Source organism: Psammomys obesus, unplaced genomic scaffold (assembly GCF_907164565.1).
Source record: "Psammomys obesus unplaced genomic scaffold, mPsaObe1.curated_primary_1811, whole genome shotgun sequence".
Lineage (NCBI taxonomy): Eukaryota > Metazoa > Chordata > Mammalia > Rodentia > Muridae > Psammomys > Psammomys obesus.
In genome coordinates, this window is record NW_026596109.1 from 23,607,204 (window position 1) to 23,633,606 (window position 26,403).

The following is a 26,403-nucleotide window of genomic DNA, read 5'->3' on the forward strand; positions in this document are numbered from 1 at the left end:
TGTGTGTGTGTGTGTGTGTGTGTGTGTGTGTGTGTGTGTGTGTGTGTGTGCTGTAGCCTAGGGTTCTGCTTCACCTTTGGACACAGCTGTCCTTTGAGAACTTGCTTCTCTAATGATCAATGCATACTTGCAAGGTTACAGTCAAGGACTCATTCCTTATAGTACCTGTACCTTTAGCCACACCCTAAGCAGGTGTGTAAATTATTTCTTCCTTTAGTTCTACATTCCTGGTGATGCTTTGGTCATGTTCAGCTGGCCACAACACAATTCATTTAGATGGCATCTGCCATTCTACAGTAAATTGTTGTTATTGTTTGTTTTTAGTATACAGATAGGCCCAGTTCTTTTACTTGAAAATCAATGTAACTCCAATTGCTGAGAAATTGTTCATTAGGTCCAAGATTTGTTAACAAAGCATAATTCTTCTTAGATAAGAGCAATAAGAAGAAAAAAGTCACTAGCAAAACTATATTTTGAAGCTGAAAAGAACTTTAATAAATATACTGTTCAATTTGTTCAAGTCTGCTCTTTTATGGAAGAGACAAGTCTGCATGTATGAGATCAAGCTATTTCATGAAGTTTGGAGAAGTACTGAATCTAACCATTGGAACCCATGATTCGCATGTCAGAACTTACTTGAAGGCAACATCTCAAACAGTAAAAATGAAGCCATCAGACAACGAGCAACCATAATGTACTATGCGGTAACAAACAGGTTTGTGAAACCCTTTATACTACACTTCATTTGTTAAAGTTTTAACAGATTAACTTTTTATTTTATGTTTGCCTGCATCTATGTATGTGCACTATGTATATGCCTGGTGCCTAAGGAGGTCAGAAGGGTGTATGAGATTGCCTGTAACTGGAGTGATAGTCTATTGTAAGCCACCAAATGGGTGCTGGGAACCAAACACAGTCCTCTGCAAGAGTATCAAATACTCATAGCTGGTAAGTTACCTTTCCAGTCTAAGTTATTTTGATTTATATAATAAAGAGAAAATAGAATATTAGACAAAAACTTGATGACAGGCATCATGGAGACTTTTTCCCTTTATATGTGCACATGGAGGTTGGGTGAATTGTATGTGCCTGCAGAGATCAACATCAGATGTCATCCTCTACAGCTTCCGATCTTTTTTCTTTCTTTATTAAGACTGATTGACTGATTTGGCATTCTGCCTCCATGTGTGCCTGTACACCAGAAGAGGGCACCAGATGGTTATGAGCCACCATGTGATTGCTGGGAACTGAACTCAGGACCTTTGGAAAAACAGCCAAGGTTCTTAATCTCTGAGCCATCTCTCCAGCCCCTGACCTTATTCTTTAGACAGGGTCTTTGACTGACCTGGGGCTAGCTGTTTCTGTAAACTGGCTTGCCAGCAAGTCCTCAGGATCTGCCTCTCTGGCTCCACCTCCTCACAGAAAAGACAGAGTTTGGAAAGGACCATTTTGTGTGTTCAGCAACAGTAAGTCTTAGGTTTGCTGGAGTAAAAAAAACTGGTTAGAAGATCAACAAAAACCAAGTAGAAATCAGGGGCCATGTTATGCTATTCTCAGAGACTATCAAAAAGCACACATACACAAAATGCGTAGTAAGAGACTGAGATACACCTGGAAGGTAAAAAGTGTATGAATTAATTAACAAAGTCATCAAGCTAACAAAGACCAAAAAATGATGTACAGTAACAATGTCTCAGAATAAAACATAACATAATTAAAACTTTGAGTCTGTTTGTTACTGATTGTGGGAAGTTAGTTTTGTTTTTTGCAGGTTTTGAGAGCAAGCATCTGAAAACTCAAACTGGCTCAGAGAATCCAAGATGGAGAGAAAAGCATGTGCATTTAGACAGAATGCATGATAGAAGCTATAAACTAAAGGTCACAAAAGGCAGTTCAAAATCTTAGGTATTGAGAATTAGGAGAAACTGATCAAGCATGAGCTTATTTCCAAAGATGGGGAGAATGAAGTAATTTGGAACAAAACTAAACAATTATTCATCAACAATCAGTTTTAAAATCTGCAAAACAAAATATAAAACCTTATTTAAAAAAATTCAAACACAAACAAGTATGACAATTACTGATTCTCCTTTATATCCTGACAATGAAGAAAATCTGACTCTTTCAATAATGAATAGATATAAAAGTATATTAATTCTTGAAAGCCTAGCTTCTTTAAATATTTTGATGTTATTTATTAAATAACAAAAGGAGATAGGGGGAGAAGGCGCCAAATCCACCAAATCCTAAACCATTAAGACCTTATTTGAAAATTTCAGAGGCATGGTTCTACACAAAATTTACTGGACTGTTATATGTCAGTAGATCACAGCAGTATTTATAAACAGTTATGACTCAGGGTCTTAATACCAATGAATGTGACTTAAAATGAAATGTCTTCTAGAAAATATTGTTGTTTTAAAAATTATATTCATTAAGCCCAGTGTGATGGCACATGCCTTAAATCCCAGCAGTGGCAAGGTTCGAAGACAGAGATAGGTGAATCTCTTGAGTTCAAGGGCAGCCTGGTCAACAAAGTAAGTTCCAGATCAGCCAGGGCTACAGAAAGAAACCGTGTCTTATCTTCTCAACTTCGTGCACATACACACATACATACATATGCACATACATACATACATACAAACATTGGGGGATGGTCTTGTGTACTGTGTATTCAGATGCTGATTTCTGTGCCCAGAGATCTGGCTGCAGTCCAGATGTGGGCATTGTCATTATTACTGAACAATCTCTTGTCTCAATGTTGTGTAAAAATTTTCTCCAATCATCTCTGATTAGTTAATAAAGAGCTGAACAGACAATAGCTGGGCAGGAGAGGAGAGTTGAGGTGGGACTTCTAATCTCAGTTAAAAGGTCCACGATAGAAAAGAAGAGGGTTGATGAGGAAGCTGCTGTGAGGAAGTCACCATGAGGACAAACATGGGACAGGGGCAGCCAGGGCAAGACTAGATGGCAGATAACAGGGCACATGGCTGAGAAATAAATAGTCCAGACCAACCTAGACAGGTTAGAATAGATGAGGATCTGCTCAGCTATAGTTCTTTAAATTTTATTAATAAATGTTATAGGTCTCAATATCATTATTTGGGAGCAAGAGAAGGTATTTTTTTTAAAAAACCCATACTTTATATATATTTTTCACTAAATGTCCTTTTAACTACCCCTCCCCAATACTTCCCAAAAATCACTGACTGAGTCACTGTATTTTTGCTTATAATGGTTCTTTTTCTTCTTGTAAAAAGGTTACTGTACTTGAAAATGTCATTAATCTAGGAGACCTAGACTTGCTTCAGGTAATATCTGAAAGATGAAATTTAGCTTTCCTTTAACTATACTGTTAGGAATAGCTAGTTCTTGTTTCAAACAAGTTCTCCACCTTATTTTACAATTCAGGCATGAATTACATGAATTTCATTCATTCATATATATATTTATAGTCACTATTTTACAGTCTAGATATAAAAAAAGAATAACTTCTAAATTAAGTTCCCTCTTAAGTAATTTTTGTTCAGACCAAGATTCAATCAATCACTCACTCATTCACTCAATCAATCAAACCAGGTTTTTTTCACTCTCAAATCAGAGAATATATTTATATCAAAATTGAGATAAAAAGAGGTTGGGGAAAGTGGTATTTAAAGCCCAGAAAAGCCATGCTACCTTAAGATTCAGGTTAAAACTAGGTAAAATAGTTCCCCTCCACAATTTTTCCGTGATTTTCTGTTTTTAGCTATTTTAGCTGTTTTAGCTGTTTTAAGCGGTCAGATCTGAAGACATGTGTTAGAAGTGTGACGGTGTTAGTTGCCCACCAATATTTGTTTCTCCTTATTCTAGCACCACAGGCAGTTCTTTATTCTTACTGGCTTGCAAATTCTTTCTTAAAATCCTATGTTTATCTACTTTTTTGCATTAATTCTGCTTCTTGGCCTTTTTACTAGAGTTTTACTGCAGAATATATAATGGTATGTTTAAACTGTAAATTTTACAGTATTTTTAAAACTTAAATTTCATGCACTTTACAATCCTCATCAAGGCTCTTAATATTTTCACATACTAAAACTCACCCAAACAATAATCTTAAATAAGTTTACGTGATTCTTTTCACAACAGAATACAAGACCCTAATTGCCATATTGCCCTTCCTCTCTGAAGGAAAGACACACAGACATATAATTGCACAAAAGTGATAAGTCTGCATCTGTAAGCATTTTTAAAACGTTTCATCACAGATTAGTAGGTCTCTCACTGTTGTGTGCTTACTGAGCCAAGTGTCTACAAGGACAAACAGGAAGGCTTCCTATTCATTCCAATGAAATCAATCAGGTTATTCACACATTTAGTGAACACTTGCCAAAGCCTTCCCTTTTTTGGTTTCAATAAAAAGCAGTCATGTTTTTTCTAAAAAGTTAGTTTGTTTTGAAAAAAAGCCAGGCTTCTCAAATTCAATATCACTTCACAACTCTTGCTTCACTTGTGTGGGTGGAGGAAAGAAACCAAGACATCCAGAACAAAATGTGAAGTCAAAGGAAATTTTTAGAAAGCAATAAATTGTAAAAATCATTAACTTACAGTCAGAACAATCTTCTGCAAAGAAACATAAATGGAAGAACTTTTATACACCCTGAAATGTGGAGATCTTATTTGTTTAAATCAATTTGGCTCTTTTCCAACTCAATAAGCTACATCTGAAACATATTTAAACCATTTTTGTCTGTTTTTAATAACTATAAAATGGTGTATTTGGAGTCTTGAATTTTTAACAGCTTATGAAATATATTTTTATGGCAGTAAAAGTGCTCTTCATCAAATATCTATAAAATTTCTAACACTAAACACTTAAGTATCTATAAAAACTATCTCAGAAAGCTCACTTCAAACAAACCATCCAAATTTTGTAAAAACACAAGACCTGTACAAACATTAAACAGATAAAGTGCTGGTCCCTGAAGAGAGAGAACCGACAGTGGTCTGATCCACACACACATTGGAAGGAATTTCATGAGTGTGGAACTATCTGAATCAGAGTTTCAACTTATCATACGTGTATAATCACTTTTTATCTGAGAAATTTTTACATGACCCAGGTTTATATGCAGATAAAACGGTATACAAATCACACTAATATTAAGTTACAAAATAATTTTAAGGCAAGAAAATAAGTTGGTTGTGCTTGTATTTACACAGAGACTTAACTGTTGGCTAAATATCTGACTGAGGATATAAACCAGCTCCAATATTCCCAGAGTTGACTGACATGTTTCATAATCGTCAATTCTGAGAATACCTCTTTGCAAAAGCAAAATACAAAATGGCAGAAGTCTATTTAGGCCCTTTCAGAAATTGTTAGAAAGTTCTCAGCTATAATTTCATTGAGCAGGCTGTCTATTTGATTATTGAATCTCCTTCTATTCCACGAACTCTTGGGGGTAGTTATCAACATGGATTTGGGGCCTATTTAACAGTGCCAGGAATGGGATCCATCCGTGGAACAGGCTTTTTTGTTGTTATTTTGTTTTGTTCAAGACAGGGTCTCTGGCTGTGGCCTCAAACTCACAGAGATCTGCCTACTTCTGCCTACCAAATGCTGAGATTAAAGGCATGGGCTACCATGCCTAGCTCAAGGAACAGACTTTAAATCCAATCAAAAAGTGGTTGGTTATTCCTAACATCTGTGCCACTAATTCATTAGTGGGTCTATTTTGCCAGGTCAATTATTTACTTACTTACTTGCCAGGTCAGCTGTAGCTCACAGAAGGCTTTCTCCCTTGATAACATGCACAGAAACTTTCTAGCACCAGAAAAGCTAGCCAGTGGGGATGAAAATTTCAGGTTGGTACTGACTTGTTTTCTGCATGTTCTGCCTCACATCTTCAGCAACAGTGTCTTACCATCAACTTCTGGAGAGTAACAGAGCAACAGCAATAGTCTGTTACATCTAAGGATGTTATATAGGACCCCACTGGGTTTTTATTTGACAACCTATAATGTCAAATAAGATGCCTAAGGAGGCATTTTCTTTTTGGAGTAGATGAAAATTGATACAGAAACCACTAACAGTTACTATGCAGAGGATAAAGAACCGGGCAGTGCTCAGCTCTATATCTATATCACACATCTGTATCACACCTTTTCCTGCCAGGAGTCATAGAAAAGAGAGTGGAAAGACTGTAAGAGACGTGTCTGTAAACAGGATTTTCCAGACATGACAAGACCATTGCAAACATGAACTTCTAGTACCTATGACTCACGCTTAAGACCTGCACAAGATCAGGCCAGCTAACATCCCACTCAGAACGGCAGAGGCTCAGGAATTCTCGCCCCTGTCTAAGGGGCTATTGGCAATGGATGGCTGCTAATGTAGGGAGAGGCAGTTTTCTTCAGGGATTCAGGCATGCTCCTGTAAATGGTCTCATACCCATGCCTATAATGCAGCATTAAATTAACTAAGTGAGGTTTTAAGAGAGAGACAGAGAAAGAGACACAGAGAAACCATGTGAAGTTGGTAGAGAAAAGTAGGGGAAAGGGAATAGAAGGTATATTTTATTCAAACACATTATATTAAAGTTTTTACTGAATAGAAACAGTGTTGAGCCTTGGGTAGAGCAGAATGAGATCACTCCAATTTATACAAATCAATAAATTCCCATCCCCCTTAATTCTTCTGAGTCTTCTATTACAATGGTCTTAACTAATACAAAAACTATTTCAAACTTTTTTCCCCTTAAATGTAGTAGGTCACAGAATTCAGTTCCAAGAAAAGATGAAAACATTTTCCTCACAGATGATTCTGCGTTTTTTATGTCTGTTCTCCTCTCCAGGCCATTGGGCTTTGTATTTTCTGCCTCATATTATCAATAAAAAGAATTTTTTTTCCTATAGAGGATAAAAAAACTGACAATGGAAAAAAGAGCAACAACTAATAGGAGGAGAAGACAGGGGCGAAACCATTTCACTATGTTGTAAATAGAAAAACAGGTATGCTTTTACTTACTGTTTAGAGGAGCCAGTGACTAACACTTTGAAATTAAGTAAATTTTAATGATATACAAATCTTAATACAAAGATGTCAAAGTTCCATTTTAAAAAGCGGCTGGTAAAAACTGGGCTTCACAGGTTCCTAAGAGTGGGTGAACTGTCCCTGCCCCTCACTGGCTGCAGCACTTGGGAAGCAGGCCCTGCACCTCGCCTGGGCAAAAACGTGGGGCTGGCCCTGATGGCAAAGGCCAGCCCTAAGGTTATAAGAGTGGGAGGGCTGGCCCAGCCCCTTGCCAGCGGCAGCACTTGGGAAAGTGGGCCTCTCACCTTGACCGGGCAGCACAGTGGAGCTGACTCTGGAGGTCTGGGTGCAGGTGAGCTGGTCTGAGGACATGAAAGCAGGAGATCTGACCCTGCCTCCTAGGAGGCATTAGGTGGCCTAGCCAAGCAGTGCTGGAGACCTCAGCCAAGTGGTGCAGATAAGGGAGAGCCAGCAGGCCGACCAGCTCAGCTGCCACTCAGGCCCAGATCCAGGGCTTCTCAGTTGGCCCACCCCGACATCCATATCATCTGTGAACAGTTGAGACGCTCCAAAGGGCCAGTCCAGCTGATCCAAAGCTGCAGGCTCTCCATGACACAGGGCAACAACAGGAAATTTGCGAGGAGCCCCAGTAAAGTTTCAGTATTAACAGTGTAGCAGAAGTCAGAGGCCTTGAACCAGACGCATGACTCATTCATTGCAATGAACGTTTGCAAGTAAAGAAGTATGGACAGAGAGGCATTCTCTGGGACACACTGTGACTCACTACAGTTTTCATGGAGATGCTTTCTATACTTTGTTTTATTTTTGTTTGTGTGTTTTTATTTAGGGGAAGGTTGCAAAGGTGGAGGGCAGACAGCAGGGACAGGAGGATAAGTGGGACTGGGGTGCACGATGTGAAACTTAAAAGAAAAAATCAATTAAGAAGGTAAAAAAATGGGATTCACAAAACTTCAAAAATTAAAATATCAGAAAAAGAAAAAAAAAAACAACGAAAAACCAAGCAAATCATTATATAAATTCAAAAGAAAAGAGTTAATTATGAAATAAAAAGCCTAGATTCTATGCACACAGTGTTTAGTGTATATTATTGTGTGCCCAATAGGTCCTGAAAATGGTTAGCAAAAGGCTCAACAAAGTAAATCACAACTGAAGTCACTAAGAATAATACTACGAAGCTACAGCAGCTGCATGCTTTGGTGATGTTAAACTTAGAGAAAAGCGAACAATGCACACTGAATGAGGAGGAACTACGGTGCATACTGAGCTTCCCAGAGCATGGCAGGGTGAGGTCTCACACGTACATTTTAGAGCGTCTACATATTAAAGCACTAGGTGTGTGTTCTTAAATCACAACTCTTCTTATCACAGTGAGACACTAATATGGAATTGGCAAGCAAGCTGATGAGACAAGTTATTATTTGAGAGTAAGTAAAATAACGTGATATTAAGGCAGTCTAGGCCCAGACTGCCTATGTCTGACTGTTGACAACAACATTTAGTTTCTGTGAGACTTGGACTAGCTTCCACTGATCAATTTCCTTACTTGTAAATTTGAGATAATAATAAAAATAACTGATGCATTGCAGCCTGTATCATAAATGCCAAGTATCAGAATCTTACATGTTAATTCCTTCATTCTTAATAATGTTCTTAGCAGATGAATAATAAATTACTTTGTAGAGGAAGAAATCAAGGCCCAAGTCACCTCAATTTAGTCTTTACAAAACTAAAAAAATAAAAATAAAATTAAAAAATATGACACACAAGCATTGGGAAGATAGTTCAGTGGTTAAGAACACTGGTTGCTCTTCCAGAGGACCCTAGTAGCCACATGGTGGCTCACAACTGTCTAGAACTCTAGCTCCTGAAGATCTGATGCCTTCTTCTGATTTCTGTGGGTAAACAAGTGCCCATGGTACACAGAAATAAATGCAGGAAAAACACTCATATACATAGATTTTTTAAAGTGACATTTAAGACTAGACCATGAGAGATCTGGCTGAGATCCTATATATGCAACCATTACATCCTACAATATTACTTAATTTCCAAGTATTACTACATGATATTAAACACCTAGAATATAGTAGGGGCACAAGAGACGTTAATGGTTAGTGTTCTTTTGATAGTTTCTAGTTACTAGAATCTTTATACTACCAGTTACTTAAAAATAATTAACATAGAAAGTGTTTTCTGCTGAAAAGAATTACTTGAAGAGGGGGAAGATACTGGAAATTCTTATAGGTCATAAGCAAAGGAATTTAACTTTTGAAACACCCATAAAGAGTTAGAAACAAATGCATGTGTAACTCAGGTGCTTAGAGGAGAGATATACATTAGAATATAAACCTAAAATCTTTACAATACAGACAGAATTACCTTACCTAGAGAAAGAGTACACAGAGGACAGGAGAGAAAAGGAGAGGAGCTAAAACTAAGGTGACTGCAGTCGGTAAGAAAATGGAATAACATAGATTTAGCAACATGGAGGTGATGAAGTGACTTTCACAGCTATTTCAAAGAATCACCGAGATTTCAGTATTTTTAGCACCTTATATACCTTATAAGCAAGTTTAGAAACCATGCTTTTGAGGAACTAGAGTGATGGCTCAGTGGGTCAGAGAACTTGTTGCTTTTGCAGAGGACTTGGGTTCAGATCCTAGAACCCACATGGAGGCTCACAATCATCTATGGCTTCAGTTCCAGAGGATCCAACATCCTCTTCTGGCTTCTATAGGCAATAGGCACATATGTGGTACCCACACATGCATGCAGACAAACACTCACACATGTAAGTAAATAAATCTTGTAAACACTTGAGACACATTGATAATTAATTCAAACTTTGTCCCCCTGCTAGCCATCAATATACCTATCTACTAAGGACACTGTGGCTAAGCATTCAACAGTCAAACTATGATCTAATGTAATTTTCCCAACTGCAAGTTAAGCACCTATGTACTTGTAATTCTATAATGGTAGAACTCAGGAGGCTGAGTCAAGAAGTTTGAAAGTTTAAGGCCAGCCTGGGTCAAATAGTAAGACACTTTACTAAAACAAAACAAAACAAACAAACAAAAAACCAAAAAACAAAACCTGAAAAATGATGTATTAGGCACCAGGAAAACAAGAAAACTTATGTGGTAAAATAGTGCTTGGGCTTCATGGGAGCAAAGAACACTCATCCAAATTTAGAGCATAGGGGTTTAGGTTTGCTTGGTTAATAGTAACAATTCTAATGATGAAACTCACTCACTGAAATTTCTTCCTACATCTGTAGACCACCAGAACCAAACGCAATAAATTTAGCTCTCTATACATACAGTTCATGCCGTCTAAAATGAATGCAGATGTGTTAAAAGAGAAATTCCCAGGGCTGGGCATGTAGCTCAGCTGGTGAGTACTAGCCTAGCATGTACTAGGTCCTGGTGGTGCTGCCTGTGCTTGTAGCACTTGAGAAGTGGAAGAATGACCAAAAGTTTAAGATCATCCTGGGCTGCAGAAGTTCAGGAGGCCAGCCTGGGCTACAAAGGAAAAAAAATATGGGAAGGAGAAAGAAGAAAGGGGAGAAGAGAAAGAAAGGGAGGGAGGTTTTATATAAGAACTATCACAAAGACAGTAACCAAACAGTAAAGAGGCCTGAGACCCTAAACTTGAAGCAGATTCTCTGTAAAATATCCGAAATGTTCCAACTAACAGAAAGGCCCCAGGCAAAGGCATTTATTCCAAACAAAGGCATGAACCTATACAGAGGTCCAAAACTACTTCGCAAAGAGTAAGAAATTCTTTATGGTTTAAGCACTGTGGTGGCTCATATAACTGAACACTTGGTCCCCCGTTGATGGCGTTGTTTGAGGAGGTTAGGCAATCTTTAGGAGGTGGCTTTGCTGGAGGAAGTATATCATTGGGAGCAGGCTTTGGGGGTTTATAGCTTCATGCGACTTCCTGTTCTCTCTGCTTCCTGTGTACTGATAAAATGTAAGCAGCCAGCTTCCTGCTCTGGCTGACGCCACATGCTGTCCGCACCATGATGGACTCTTCCTCTGGAACAGCAAAACCCTTCCTTCTGTAAGTTGCTTCTGTCAGTGTTTATCATGGCAACAGAAAAGAAATTAATACAAGCATGGCAATGAGATGACAAAGCTAGAAAGTCAGGCTAGAGTAGACTACACAAAGACTTTGTAAGCCAAGATAATGCCTTTGAGCAGATACACAGTGCAGAGACTGAGAGAACTGAGCTCATCTGGTCAAAATCTCAACCTGACAAGCTCAAGAGCTTCCGTCCCCTGGCCCACCTCAGAGTCTTCAGCTCAGTAAAAGGCACCATTTCCAAGAGTAACCCAGTAATGACTCACATCAGAAAACTGAAAGTCCTCACGACTTCCTTTCCACAGCTTTAGATCCAATCCTACCACTATGCCCTCGTTTGACTTCTGAGGCAGTCTCAGCACACACTACCAGATCTTTGCTGATTCCACACTCTGAACCTGAAAAATATACTGCTCTAGCTCTTTAACTAATTGATGCCTTCTTGTTGCTGACAGCTTACATATTAAATTCCTCAGAAAGCTCTCGCATCGGTCCCTTCTGCTGTTCTCTCACAGCACCTTGTTCTGGACTGATTTGTACATTTAATTGCTTTTAATATATATCTCCCTCCCTATTCTGTGGTTTTCATTCAGAAAGAAAAGCCTTCCTTTGTTCTTTTACTATATCGCCAATTCTTGCATAGCATTTTCTTGATACACAGGAAAATAACTGATAGCAGTAAGCAAGATGCATGAGAAACATGTGGCTACTAGAACCTGTGACATCAGACAGAAATAACCATGCAGGATGCTGACAAACACAGTAAAACTCCCTTCTAATTTCTGGGTCTCTACTTTATGTTTACTGAGTGCTGTAGACGGAAGAGAGTGTTTTTTTTTTTTTTTTTTTTTTTTTACCCTTTTCCATGCTGGTAAAAAGATATTTAAGAGCCCTGAAAGGTTAAGAAAACCAAGTCAACTGCTCAAGGCAACAGAGCTAACCCCATGAAGGAGGGATTTGAGTCCAGTTTTCTTCTAATCAAAGCTTCTTTCAATTGTTCTACCTCATCTTTACCATATTACCCAGACTGAGAAAAACAACAAAATGAAGAGAGCTATTAGATTGAAAAATGGGGAGTCCAGAAATAAAGGGCTTCCAAAGAACAGGTTAGTGGTGATACAAGAACTGGAAAGAAAAAGTACCTTTAACACCCCCCTCAATCAAAATAGCCTTGGAATCACTACTTGTTTTATAAGTAATATTGGTGCATGGCTCAAGGTGGCAGCACACCTACAATGTCAACACTTGGAAGGCTGAGGCAGGAGGAAGATGAGCTCAAAGCCAGTTGGACTACATAAAGAGCTCAGGGCCAGCCTGAGATACTACATAATAAGAACATGTTTCACATAGCCTAAGTAAACAAGTAAGAACTCCAACTCTACTCAGACACGGTGAATGAGAATTTAATGGTGTGGGTCCATCAAAAAGATAAAGAAGACAACCACCTCAAAAGCCAGTCCACAGAACCAGAACACAGGCTTTTAACCTCTGGTTTCACGGTTTGTCTACAAGCACCATTCTGAACTTCATTTACGTAAGATTTATGCTAGAGAATCTTTAGTACTTGAAATGAATTTACATCAGGTTACTGCTAAGTATTTTGTTTCTATCCCTTTTGGAATCTGAAGTATCCCTGTAAATTTTCTTCAATCCTTCAATACCCTTTTATGAAACATTAAAATGCTATCCCTGAGTATAAAGAATTATTAAATTCACATGGTATCACAAGTGAATCATGAACATAAAGAGACATTAACACAGACTGTCTCTACAGAAGCAAGTCAGTATAGAAGTGAGACTTCCTAAAGGCAAACAATTTGAAGTCATGGGATCTTGAAGCTGGAAGAGACTTTCAGGCTGAGGTGACAAACAGACTTCATCTAAAATGCCAACTGTATATTAAATGTATCAAGAAATTAATCTGCCTGAGTGCTGCTATGCACATCTATAATGGCAGCGCAGCACAGCACTCAGGAAGCTTGGGCAGGGTGATCATAAAGCCACCCCAGGCATCACAAAGAAGATGCATACTTAAAAGGCCAAAAGCCTACTGAAGCTGGTTTGTGATCAACAATTAGTTGTAACTTTCATGAGATGTTCCAACATAAGTTCTACAAAGCATGTGACTTTGTAAAGATGAGGTAACTAAGGCTAAGGTGGGTTAAATGAAATACAAACAGCCACAAAATAAATAAATCAGAACTCTAGGTCCCTCAACTTTAGGGACTGGAATTTTTATCCTGCAATGTATCACTTCTTGTCTCTGATGTATTTATACAATAAAACATTCTTTTTAGGTAACAGATAATAAAAACCAAACCAATTAAAATTTAACAAGGAAGGAATACACACCTTTTATTAGGTTATTACAGGGTTTTCAATCCTATAATGAAGACATGTTCATGTAAATACATTCAAAGATTTAAATGAAGCCTACAACCTTTAGGTTCTATCACTGTGATCAATAAATCTCTGACTCAAACTGTTTTCTGACAATTTCACTTCATGGTGAATTTTTCCATATGACAATTCTTCTTTAGAGTTTAGCCATTATGACTCAGGGCACCTCAATGCTATGAAGGAGCTTTCAATATAAGGGGTAGGAGGAGAATGAGTGGGCCTACTGATTCATTAACAGCCCACACAGTTATGAAACCCAGCAAACTCTTTTTGGAAACCATTTTCAAAGCAGCTTTAGGAGGCAAATTCTGGTGAAACCCTTATTTAAAAACTGGTCTGTAAGAGGTAATCTATGTACAAGAAAATTAACCTCTTATTTATTTAAAGAGACACAACTAGGAAACTTCAGCAGAAACTTTCTTTTAGAATGTCAGTGATATCTATTTTTTTATTTTGGTATCACTGAAATCAGTGTATGCCCTATGTTCAACAATTCAAGAGCCTCCTCAACGTCTGTCATAGCTCTTGGGTAAGCTGTGAGCACTAGTTCCGAGACTGAATCATCCTCCCTTATGTGAAAATCACAGTAAGGCAGTAAGTACACGTCGAGTGTTCTGATGCATCATTCTCCAGGTAGACACGACTGTGGTTCCTAACTAGAAACAGCTACTACCTGACAAAGACACAGATCCTAACACACTTTCTCAGGAGTACTAAACTTAATTAGATTTGCAATTTGGATGTTCTTGTCCTTTTATGGTAAATGTACAGAATGGCAACAAGGACAGTCTGAAGAAAACCTGTCATGTTAACCACAGCCTGAAATGAAGGAGAACAACTTCCAGTACTCACTGTATCTGGCACAAGCCCACATGGACTGAAGTACTAAGGGTAGGACCTGCTAGGAATCAGGATACAGCATTGAAGTTTTGAAGAACCAACAAAACACCTCCTAATGTTCCACTTACAGTTAAAAAATAAAATTAAACTTGACCAAGCCTTCAAAAAATTAATCCCATTGATATGCTGAAAACTACAATAAGCAACTAGGAAAAATCAAGGCAATCACTTTGTATTTCGTTCTTGGGAAGGAAGGTATAAACTTGTCATCACAATACCCATCTTCTTCTGTCTTCACTTGAATATGGAAAAAAAGCTCAACGGAAACCCAGTCATTTCTCCCCTTAGGTCATATTCAATTACATTATTATAGTGCCTAGTAAGCCTCCAATTTTTTCACATTTTTAGAAAAGACAACAAGTACCAAGAGTTGAAAATACCCTTTGAAATTTCACTCAGCTATTAATTCAGGTATCAAATATTGCTCTAACTGCATATAGTTCCACATGATTGTAGTTTTAATGCCTATTTCTGCTTCTTACATTAATCTAAAAATATATATCCCACGTCAGATAGTTGTATCTTTGAGTCTAACTGACAGAATACACCATCACAAAATACACATTAAATAAACAAAGTTAAAAATAAAAAGCAGGTAAGCAGAGACAGGAAATTGCTATATGCGTTATCCTTTATTTCTTAGGTCCTTCACTAATCTCAAGTTCATTTTATCAAACACCAGCGGTAGACTGGGTTGAAGATCTATGCAATAGCAACAGGCATAACTAAAGCTGGCGAAAGAGCACAGATAAAGCAAGTAAGGAGCTGGGAGACATCCTAGGGCTTAAGAGCAGTTGCTGCTCCTGCAGAGGACCTGTGTTCTGTTCCCAGCACTTACAGGGTGGCTCACGACTGTCTACAAGTCCAGAGGATTGGCCTGCTCTTCTGGTTTTCGTGAGTACCAGGCACTCACATGGTACGCACACATACGTGCAGGCAAAACATATACATAAAATAAATAAATCTTAAGAAAAAGAAAAGAATACCAATGGCCAAGTAATGGGAAGAGAAAAATGAAAGGTAGAAATTAGAAGTACCTGCAACACACAAGCCGAGACTAACAATCTAGAATCTGTTGCTGTGACACTTTACACAGCTTCAGTAATAGACTGAATTTTAAGAACTGCATCATTATTGGGTTTATGTATGTGCATGGTGCCCTGGGGGAGGGTGCATGTGTGGAGGCCAACTTTGTGAAGTCATTTCTCTTCTTTCACCTTTATGTAGGTTTCAACGGCCAAATTCGGTTTCCAGACGTCCACAGCAGGCATTTTTACCAGCTGAACCATCCAGGCATCTCTATATTTAATTTTTAAACGTTCTTAATTACTACGTTATTTCCAAAATTAAGTACAGGTTCTACTATGGATTAAAAAAAAAAAAAAAGAACCCATATATATTGCACAGCAATGGTTTTCTTTGAATAGAAACTATATTTTTTGTATTTTTTACTTAGTTTATAAATTTATACCCTAGTTCTCTAGGTCATGGGCACCTAAAACAGCACCAAGGTACAAGAGCTTTTCCTGGCCATGTCTCTTTTTCTGTTTTGCTTCTTTTGCTCTATAGCCATTCATTCTACTTCTTCTGTACATTATTTATTCCACAAAAATGAGAATGAAGATTTATAATCCTGTCACCAAATCAATAGCCAACACACTCTTTCTCTCTTAAAAAGAGGTATTCCTAAACATGTGTTTGGTTATCGTGGACTTTTTTTTTTTAAACAGGTGAATCAAATACAGCTTTTAAAACTTTCAGAATTAACAAGCAGCCCAAAAATTAAGCATAGGCTGGTCTATAGTTCATGCTACCAAAATAGTGTTTAAAATATATTAAGTAATCCAGTTTAGTACCTCAGTATGTTTACATAAGGACTAAGCCTGGGTACTTACACACATACGCACACATATACATATATAACTACATTTCTAATAATTTACAGAAAATATTTTAAGACAGAGTTTTGCTAAAGTATTCTTAATATAGCTGGGCATGGTGATACATGCCTTTAATCCAAGCATTCTTGAGGCAAGGGAAGAGACAGGCAGATCTCTGTGAGTTCAAAGCCAGTCTGCTCTATATATTGAGTTCCAGAACAGCCAGGGCTATACGGGGAGACCCTGTCTCAACCAACCAACCAACCAACATATGAACAAAAAACCAATTAGGTATTCTTTTTCTTTTTTTTTTTTTTTATTTATCTGACAGTATTTTATTCAGATAACAGTCTCATTGCACGTGGTCCAAGAACAAGCAAATAAGAACTCAAAAAAAAAAAAAAAATCGGATGTTAAAGACTGGTCTTCAAACATCATAGCCAACAACACCTCATTTGCCTATGATCTTTCTGATATAAAACCGCATCCACACCTCAGTGGCCACCAAAGCATTCAGTACAACTTCCTTAACTGTAAGCAGTGTGAAACTACCAGTTTCAGCACTTTGAATTATTTCTTTCACTTTCAAAATAGTTGGTGGGAATTCAGCAGGGGTTGGGGGGTATGGAAGGGTGGAACTGGCTCAACCTTGGCATAGTGCCAAAATATGGTCAATTGATGGCCAGTCATGGCAGCGTTCACCAGCACCAGTACCTTCTCCTCAAACTTATGAAGGAACCTGGCCATGGTCTAAGGTTCGTCTCCCTGAACCCATAAAGTATTCTTAATGCAGATATGCATTTATAGTCTTTAAGACTATAAATGACTACTACATAATTTATGGCTACTACATAATTTATCATATGAAGTTCACGAATTCTGATTACTGCCATTAAACTCTAAAAATAAAGATGGAAAAGTTGTATTTCCCCCTTATTACACATAACTAGAAAAGTGTGACCTTTTAAAAAGCATCTAAGTTTCATTTCTCTGGTGGAAACATTAACTGTAGAAAAGTACGAAGTAACATTAACTTTCCAAAATTAGTAGTGTCTACAAATATACTGTCCTATGGACAAATTTTTAAAATATCTCTGATGAAGAGTTTCTGGGTGTTTTAACATTTGGATAAGATTCTTTTTTTTTTTTTTTCAACCCATGGTTAGGGAGCTCACAGGGTCCAGGGTGAACCCACTACTATTATTCTGCTAAGATGACATAGTATTGAACACAGTATTTCTAAATTCTTGTCTCTATACCCACAGGTTAGAGCAGCTCTCAGACCTCATCAGAGAAGTTTCTTTGTACAGTATATGGCGGTTAGTGCAGAAACTCACTTGTCAAAGTGCAAAGAATAAATATCAGTAAAGTGCCCAACACAAATATGGCATCTGTGTCAAACGTCTTCTAGAGGCTCCAAGGATCATTGTGGAAGAGGGGCAGAAAGACTGTAAGAGCCAGAAGTCAGAAAGGACTGGAGTGAAACTACCTTCTAGACTTGACAGACAGATGCATTCATGAACTCACAGCAGCTACAGCTGTCTTCTCAAGAGCAAGCCAGCCAACATTCTAACAGGGAGGGAATAGAGACTCATAAAACCCTAGACCTGAGGGGCTATTGACAGTTGATGGCTTCTAGGAGAGAGAGAAAGTTCTCTTTAAGAGTGTGAACCCTGGTAGGTCACCAAGGCTCCAGTGAATGACCCCACACTTGGGAAGATGTGGGCAGCACAAGTTGGACTAGATGAGTTATTATTATTTCTTAAGACAAGTTGGAGATGGGGTGAGGTAGGTATGGGAGAAGTGAGAGTGAATAATGACCAGAACACACTGTATGAGAATTCTCAAGGAGTTAATAAAAACGTTAAAGGACCTAACTTTCTACAGTTCTAATAAGAAGACTTGACTCACTAACCCTGGTATGAGAAATTAAGCATGGATATACAATTTGTAAGTCAGACTCATCGTGTGTGCAGGACAGAGACTAATGGAGACGCCTTCCTCAATTGCTCTCCTTATTTGTGAGACACAATCTCTTCAAGAGCCTGGAGCTCAGCATTTCAGCAAAGCCACCTAGCCAGTGAGCTATAGAGATCCTCCCTTTCTCAACTCTGCATTGCTGGGATTACAGGTACATGCCACCAAGCTCTGCTCGTTACATGAGTGCCGGCAAGCCACACTCAGCTGTACATGCTTACATCTGACTGAGCCATCTCCCAAGCCCCAGACTCTTGATGCTTCACTTGTTAGTGTTCCAGTTCCCCAAATGTATGCGCATCAATAATAAAGTTCTCCTAACTGGTCACCATTAAAGTACTACGTTTAGCCCTAAATACATTATATATATAATGAAACTTAAGAAATGCACGTGGTCACATACACCTCTTTTGATATTTAGAAATTAAAAATCCAAACAAGTTTATTACTTCTCACACAGTCACATTCATTCCTCATTCCAAATACTGTAACTGTCTAGAACATTATTAAAACTCCTTCTCGGATCATGGGTGGATCTAATTTTTAGAAATAGTAACTGCCTTCTCAGAGTGGATACTTTTAGAAATAGCCTCAGGTGACTTCCTATTTTTCTCCTATAAAAATTCATACCTAAAAAATAGGATAAACTAACCTGTATCTAATAGCTTTTTTCCTTAAAAACGAGGAGTCACAAAGAATAAATACAAAGTAATATTCTATTTTCAATGTAATGTGGCTGTTAGACTGTCCTTTAAGGCAATTAAAAAAAAAAACAAAACTAAAACTATTTTATCAATCTTAATGTTGAAAAATATATGGTTTTGAGGTTCTTGCTGTGGGTCCTTCCAGGGGAGACATTCAGCCAGAGGTTTGGGGAGATGGACCTTCCACCTTAGACCATGGTCAAGTTCATCCTTAACTTCATGGAGAAGGCTCCAGAGCTGGTGACTGCCACCATAACTTCCTTGAAGCTTCGATTGGCCACGCTCTGGCAGTATGCCAAGATTGAGCTGGTTCCCCCAACCCTGCTGAAATCCCTATAGCTATTTCAGAGTGCTGAAAGAATTCCAACTGCTAAATCTGGTAGCTTCAAACAGCTTACAGTTAAGAAAGCTGTACTGAATGGCTTGGTGGCCTCTGAGATGTGGATGTGGTTTTATATTGGAGAGATCATAGGCAAATGTGGCATCATTGGCTATAATGCTTGAAGACCTGTCTTTAACATCTGATTTTATTTGAGTTGTTACTTGAATGTTCTTGGACCATGTGTAATGAGACTGCTTGCGCGCGCGCGCACACACGCACACATGCACACGCGCACACGCGCACACACACACACACACACACACACACACACACACACGTGCGGGCGCATATTCATATTCACATACGTGCAGGTATATGTGGAAGCCAGAGACTGACATCAGGTGTCTCCCTCTATTACTCTCTCCCACCTTATACACTAAGGGAGGAGTCTTCTACTTGAACCCAGAGCTTGTTGACTCAACTAGTCTAACTAACCAGCTTGCTCTGGAGATCCAGTCTCTGCCTTGCAAATGCTAAGATTAAAGACAGGCTAACATGTTTGGCTAGCAATGACATGGCTGCTAGAGAGCTTAACTCCAGGCTTCATATTTGCAAAGTAAGCACTAAAACCACTGAGCCCACTCCAGGCTTACTCTCCTATTCAGATGCATGCAAGCTGTTTTCCTTGTATTCTAGGGCCACTACACCTGTTACTGTATCTACTGCTCTCTCTAAAATTTACTACCAGGCTTGCTCTCTTACCTCCCTCAGGCCTTCACACAAATATGTATCAATAATCATCTAATCAATAATCTTTAACATTACTTATTCTTTCACAATTCTGTGTGTGTGCTGCATGTGTATAAACTTTGATCAGACTCCCCATTCTCCCCTCCCATTAATCCCTTTTGCCCAACAAAAACCTCTTCTACTTTCATGTCTTTGGGATTTTTTGGGGGGTACTATATTTAGTTAAATTACTTAGAGCAAACATGGGTGTGGGGTAATTATTTACTAACCAATTTTTCATGGCTACAGCATCAACAACTGATTCTTCCCTCTCCCAGCAACCCTCAACTGTCTGTATAGTTCGAGGGGAGGAGGGGGCTTATGCATCTCATCCCATCCATGACAGAACACTGATTGGCCGAACTTGGTGCAGAGAGCCACTGATGCTCTGAGTTCATGGTGCAGCAGCATGCCATGTCCAGAAGACCACTTCTAACAGTACTGCTTTCCATCTTCCAGCACTCACATTCTTTGCACCTGTTTAATTATGTTCCCTAAGCCTTACAGGGAGTGATACAGATGTCCTATTTAGGGCTGAGCACTTAAAATCACTTATTTTAATGCACTTTAACCAGTTTTATTACATTAAATAGCCCACTGCAAATAGATACTTCTCTGGCCTAGGCTGACTGCTGTAGTAATCTATGGGTATAAAGAATTGAGAAGGCAATTTGACAGTGTGGCCATTTAACAATAAAGTACATTCTCCCCTAGGGCCTACAGCCTCCTTATCCAGGGCTTTTGACCAGGTTAAGAGTACCTGAACTATTCCTGTGTTAATAGGCTTAATCGCACAACCCGAAAGTAGCTGGTTGCCACTGTAACCATGCCACTATATTATCGGCAGGCACATCCTGCCTGGCAGTTGGAGATTGTGGATCATACGGCTCACAGTTGCTTTAAGATCACTGATGACTTTTCTTTACCAGAAGCAGACACAGCAACTTCTAGGACTGTGAAACCTGGTCAGCAGGGGTGAAAGTTCTGAGCTCAGTTCCAGCATTACCTCCGCATGTCCTGCAACCAGGGTGTGTAATGAGTTCAGTTAATACGGTTTTATCCAGCGCTGGTGGGCAACCAAGAGCAACCCGCTACAGCCTGTACTGTTTGTGGCCTTCAGGGCCTCCTGAGTAACTCACAAGGGGCACCCTACAGCTGGAACTGGAATTTTTATTTAATAATGCTCCTTCTGGAAGGAGCATTACCTACCAATGCAGGATACCTCCCTAAATGAAGTCTTTCCTGAAGACCCTTTATCTTCCTCTCATAGCCCCTTTACTACTTCTCTAATATATTTCCGTTTGTGTGTAAATTTTTTTTAAGTATTACACGAAAGTAAAAGAATATATGAAGTTTCTGTATGACATCTATCCCAAACCATTTTAAATCTAGGTCAATTACATACCATCAATGTTTTCTCCTTTTCAAATCATTTAAAACCAAAAAAATTCCAGACATCTTATTTGCGTGTTGACCTATGCTAGAAGGCCAGAGGCTGACTTATATTGGGTGCCTTCCTCAAAGGCTCTCAACCTCAACTTTCTTGTTTGTGTTTGTTTTGTATTTTGGTTCCACCTACTCTTTTTAGATAGGCTCTTTGATTCAGCTAGACTGGCTGGCTAGCAAACCCCAGGAATCATCCTGTTTATACCTACCCAGTGCTGGAATTACAGATATGTGACACCATGCCAAGTTTTTCATACGAATGCAAGGATCAAACTCAGGTTCTCACGTTTTTGCAAGAAGCATTCTATGCCTATGACATCTCCACAGACCCTAGAAATTATATTTTATTAACTATCTCTACAAAGTAGAGATTTATATTATCATATCTTAAAAGAAAAACTGACAGTTCCTCTTCATTAACTACCCAGAGTCTCAACTGTCACTATATTCTTTTATTGTTAACTTGTTTTTCAAAGTACCATTCAACTTTCCTTCCTAAGGCGATTTTAAATCTTACAGTTTCTTCTTCCTCTCTTACTTTTTGCTATATATGTTTGAAAGAACCCTGGTCATTCTCTCTTGAAATGTAAAATATTTAAAAATTTTTAATTTTGGTGCTGCTGGGGTTTGAACCCACGGCCTCATTGATGCTACTACTAAGCAACACCCTCAGTGCGCTCATTCATTTTATTGTTTAGCCAAACAATAAAATATTGTGATTAGAATGTAAAATGGCAGGAAGCATTTAGTGTAATGTCAACAAATAGATGGTACGTGACATAGAAAAAATATTTACTGAATAAATTATGTGGCATTTATACTAAAGTCTAGTAGTAGTGGTAAGTGGAACCTAGAACCCTGGTTTTCTAAACACAGTACATCAAGCAGCCACTACTATGCAACCAGAATTTAGTACACAGCACGGTATTTATTTGCTATTGCTCCCTTTAGTGTCCTCAGAAGTATACTTCCACTTCCAAAATACAGCTGAGCACAGTTTTGTGTGTGGAAATTCTGCTGGCGGTTAGTATGATGGCTTAAAGGTTTAACTGTGTCAAGACGCGTCTTTGCCTCTTCTAGCTGGGGCAAAGGAGAGCAAACTATACCCACAGCCACGCCCTCCAAAAAGAGAAAGCAGAAACGTAGGAAAACTAGGGAGCGTGCATATTTTACAGTTAGTCACATCCCAAGAGGTTCACTATAAAATAAAAACAACAAATGCTTTGAAAAGAAGTAAATTCTGTGTGTGCTGAATTGTTAACTATATGAATAGTCAAGATTAATTGGCAGATGTCAGGATTTTCTCATTTATAAGCATCAGTAACTATTTTTCTGTAAATGGTATTTTGAGGTGTGATATTACAGGATACAAGAGTAAAAAGTACACGAGGCTCAGCCAAGCCTGATGATGTTAGGTCAACCTCTGGACCCACACAGCGGAAGAGAACCAACTCCACAACTGTCCTCTGGCACCTATGTGTAAGAAAAGCTTCTGTAAGTGAATAACGAACAGGCCCCTTCCTCACACACAAAAATAAGTAAAATGCAAAACCCTGTTTGTCTCAAGTGAAGTTTACTGTGGCAAACTCACCATCACCATCATCATCACCACCATCATCAAAAATATCCTGTTTAACATTCTGGGGTGAAAAATGTTCTGGGAATCATGTGAAATTCATTTTTCCTAAATCATCTAATGGAGTTCTTTCTCTCTAAACCTACTCTGAAATTAGCTACCTGTTTCATCAAAATATTCAAATCTTCCAGGTATGGTACATCCCTGGGGAGGCTAAGGAAGAAGTATTTTCAGTTCAAAGCTAAAGTGAGAAATACTACATGGCAAAATCTGATCTGAAAACAAAAAATAAAACAAAAACAAAAAACTCTTGAACAAAACAAAACCTGTAAATTCCCCCAAGAAATTTCATGGTTTTCTTTACCATAAACTCATTTCATCAGAACAAAAACAAAAACAAAAAACATACTTAGAATTTACTAAGTATAGCATGGCGGCCAGTATTTTCAACCACTGATCTACTTAAAATAACATAGAAAAAGCTAATAGATAACTTGAAATCATATCCAGATCTTTGAGGAACCTGTATTTCTTGTTTTAAGGTCCCATATTATTAGTGTAGGCTAAGGGAAACTTTCTCTAGCAGAGGTCAGACTTTAACAAAGAAAAACAACAAAATGTAAACACTCTACCACAAAGTGAAATAAGAAACTCTAGAATAACCTGAGTCATTTGAAAAGCATCTTTTATTTACTTTTCCATAATATATGTGGAGGGGCTCTGAGAAAGATGGCTACAAATCTATAAACTGAAAGTGCTAGTGGAATTCACTTTCTGGGACTTCAACTAGAATTTTGTTCCTTATTTATAAATGTGTCCAAGAATACTGAATATTGCATTTCCTAAAATCTTTGTCAGTTTCCTTATCTATTAATTTTTGTTCTTTCAATGGGTTTTTAAATCTGCTTTACATTTCTCAATTAAAATTCTTAGCTGGAATTTTTTTTTTTCCAAAATGACTCCCCAAACCACCTCAAGTGTCATCACATATTAGCCATTTTACCATTTTAACTGTGTGTGACAGAGAGACAGTGACGGGCGCTCTGTGAGTGTGACTGAAGTGACAGGCCTAGTTCACTCTTACATGGGAAAATGTATAACACATGGTGGACAGTTTCCAATTCTAAGTCTTGGCTTAAAACCTCTACCACCTACAGAAGCTTGAATCTAAAAAACTGTCCACAAAACAGAACTTTATAGCCCTTTACACCTATCTACTGGGCAAGGGACTCAAAATACAACTGACATTTTGACAAGTGAAAAGGAAGTTGAAACTAAGGCAAATGGAAACATTCTGAGGCTTCCCCCTGAAACTGCCTCAGTAGCACTATTTCCTGCCCAGTATTTTTCTGCACTCAGAAAAGCTGCAAACCCAGAGTCACTAACTTCTGCCTCTGGGTTCCTGGGATCCCACTAAGGAGAGGTACTGTTAGTGGTTTCCTTAAAAGTACAAATGGCCCTGGTAAATCTGGTTGATGAGTACTTTGGAAAAGGTCAACATGAGGTTATTTAAATGCCAATTTTAAGGAGCACATAAATAACCCCCAATCTGCATCTAATGCAGATTTCCAGTTTCCTGTTTTCAAGCAAATAAACAGTACTTCACTTCTACTACACTAATACCTAGGTAGTAGTCGGTTTCCCTAAAAAGCCTTACATTTATCACATGAGGCACTATAAGGGTACCATGCAATCTTCCATACCCTTAAACTGTACTGTTTTCAAACTGTTAAACATACAACCTGTTCACAAACTTCAGCTGGGGAGCAGGGGTAAAATACCTACTCTCACCTTCATTTTTCTGACACACCCACTAGATGTAAACTCTGGGGGCAGCTATACATTACAAAAATCAAATTAAGTGTGTAAGTGAAAATGCTATCACCGTTCTGAATCTCATACATGTCAGGGAAAGAACTTGTAGAAATAACAACTGATTTAAACTTTTCACACCTTCCACTTGGTACCAATTTTTTTTTTAAAGTATCAAGATTAATTGCTCTCGAAGTATTTACTACGATGTTAACTGTGAAGAAAGTCCTAAGAATTTGTATTTACATTGTGTAATTTAATTGTATATAGACAACGAGGAGACTGTTTCAAGTACTTGTATCTTGGTACTCTGAGAAAATAGGCTTTTATCTGTGAAAACGTATCATAAACCGAAACAGAAGAAACTGAGGAACTGCACCCCTTCCACAATTAAAAACTTTAAATTCATACAACTAGGCAAACTCTGTCAATGTGTAGAAGACAATGTTCTGACACAAAAGATCACCTGCTAAGAAGACAAAGTAGCCTTTTAAAGAGCCTCTGAATCAAAACCTTTGACACACAAAAGCTTCAACTCTCGGTATAACCAGGAGTCCTAGGGATGACACCTTCCGAGTATTTGTTGAGGGCAAGAATATTGGGGCTCAACCCACAATGCATATTGTGTGCGGTGAATAAATGCGTCAGATGCAGGCTAAGCAGACACCATCCCCTTCCTTCATCTTTCTGACTTCGTGAGACTCAAAATATAAACAGATAATATATGGCAAACTGGGTTTATGGGTTAAAGTAGCCTCCCCACTAGGACACTTTTCGGAAAGTCCTTCGAGGTTTTAAGGTTCAAACACTGTTTTTTTAAAAAGTATTGTTTCAAGTACCTAACACTTACCCAGACTTCCCTTAACCTGTGTGTAGTATGAGCATCTTTAACTTTTCCACAGGGCATTTGGAGAATGAGTTATTACTCATAAACGCTTTCGGCGCCTCAGACAGCAGGCGCGGTACATCAAGCGTATCCATCAATTTGAGGGCTTCCTGGACCTCAGTTTACCCACTTACGGAAACGGGCTGGGCCAGGGCCGGGAGGTGAAATTAATTAGTGTTTTCAAAACGCCCCGAGATCCAAAGATGAAAGGGAACGTGCGAGGCACGCAGAGACGATGACAACAGCCCCAACCATAAAAAGATGACTAACTTGCAAGTCTGCGTTATGTAAGGCGGCAGAGAAGTTCCCGGCTCCACGCAAACAAAAGAAGAGCCCACCGCCCCTTTGTTCCCCTTCCCCGGCCGGCCTGCCAGCCCGGCGGCCCGGCCGCGCGCCCGCTCCGGCGTGGGGGAGGGCGCTCGGGGCAGCTCCTCACAAAGGCGCTTCCTCCCACCGCGCGGGACGCGGCGCCGCGGGCCCGGCTCCCGCCGCCTCCCCGCCGCCTCCCCGCGGGCGGCGCGCGCGCACGGCCCCGGAGGAAGTTCCGCGCGGCCGCCCCCGCGCCCCTGCCCCGCGCCGCACTCAC

The 26,403-nt window shown here is 39.0% G+C and overlaps 1 protein-coding gene and 2 pseudogenes across 1 annotated transcript in view; 1 reads left to right on the forward strand and 2 right to left on the reverse strand.

Annotated features, from left to right (window-relative positions):
• Peli1 (pellino E3 ubiquitin protein ligase 1) overlaps positions 1-26,403 on the reverse strand; it is a 56,008-nt gene that overhangs the window by 29,074 nt on the left and 531 nt on the right. The gene's annotated exons all lie outside the window — the stretch shown is intronic.
• LOC129692562 (ATP synthase subunit g, mitochondrial-like) lies at positions 16,733-17,052 on the reverse strand (annotated as a pseudogene).
• LOC129692476 (ATP synthase subunit g, mitochondrial-like) lies at positions 19,182-19,490 on the forward strand (annotated as a pseudogene).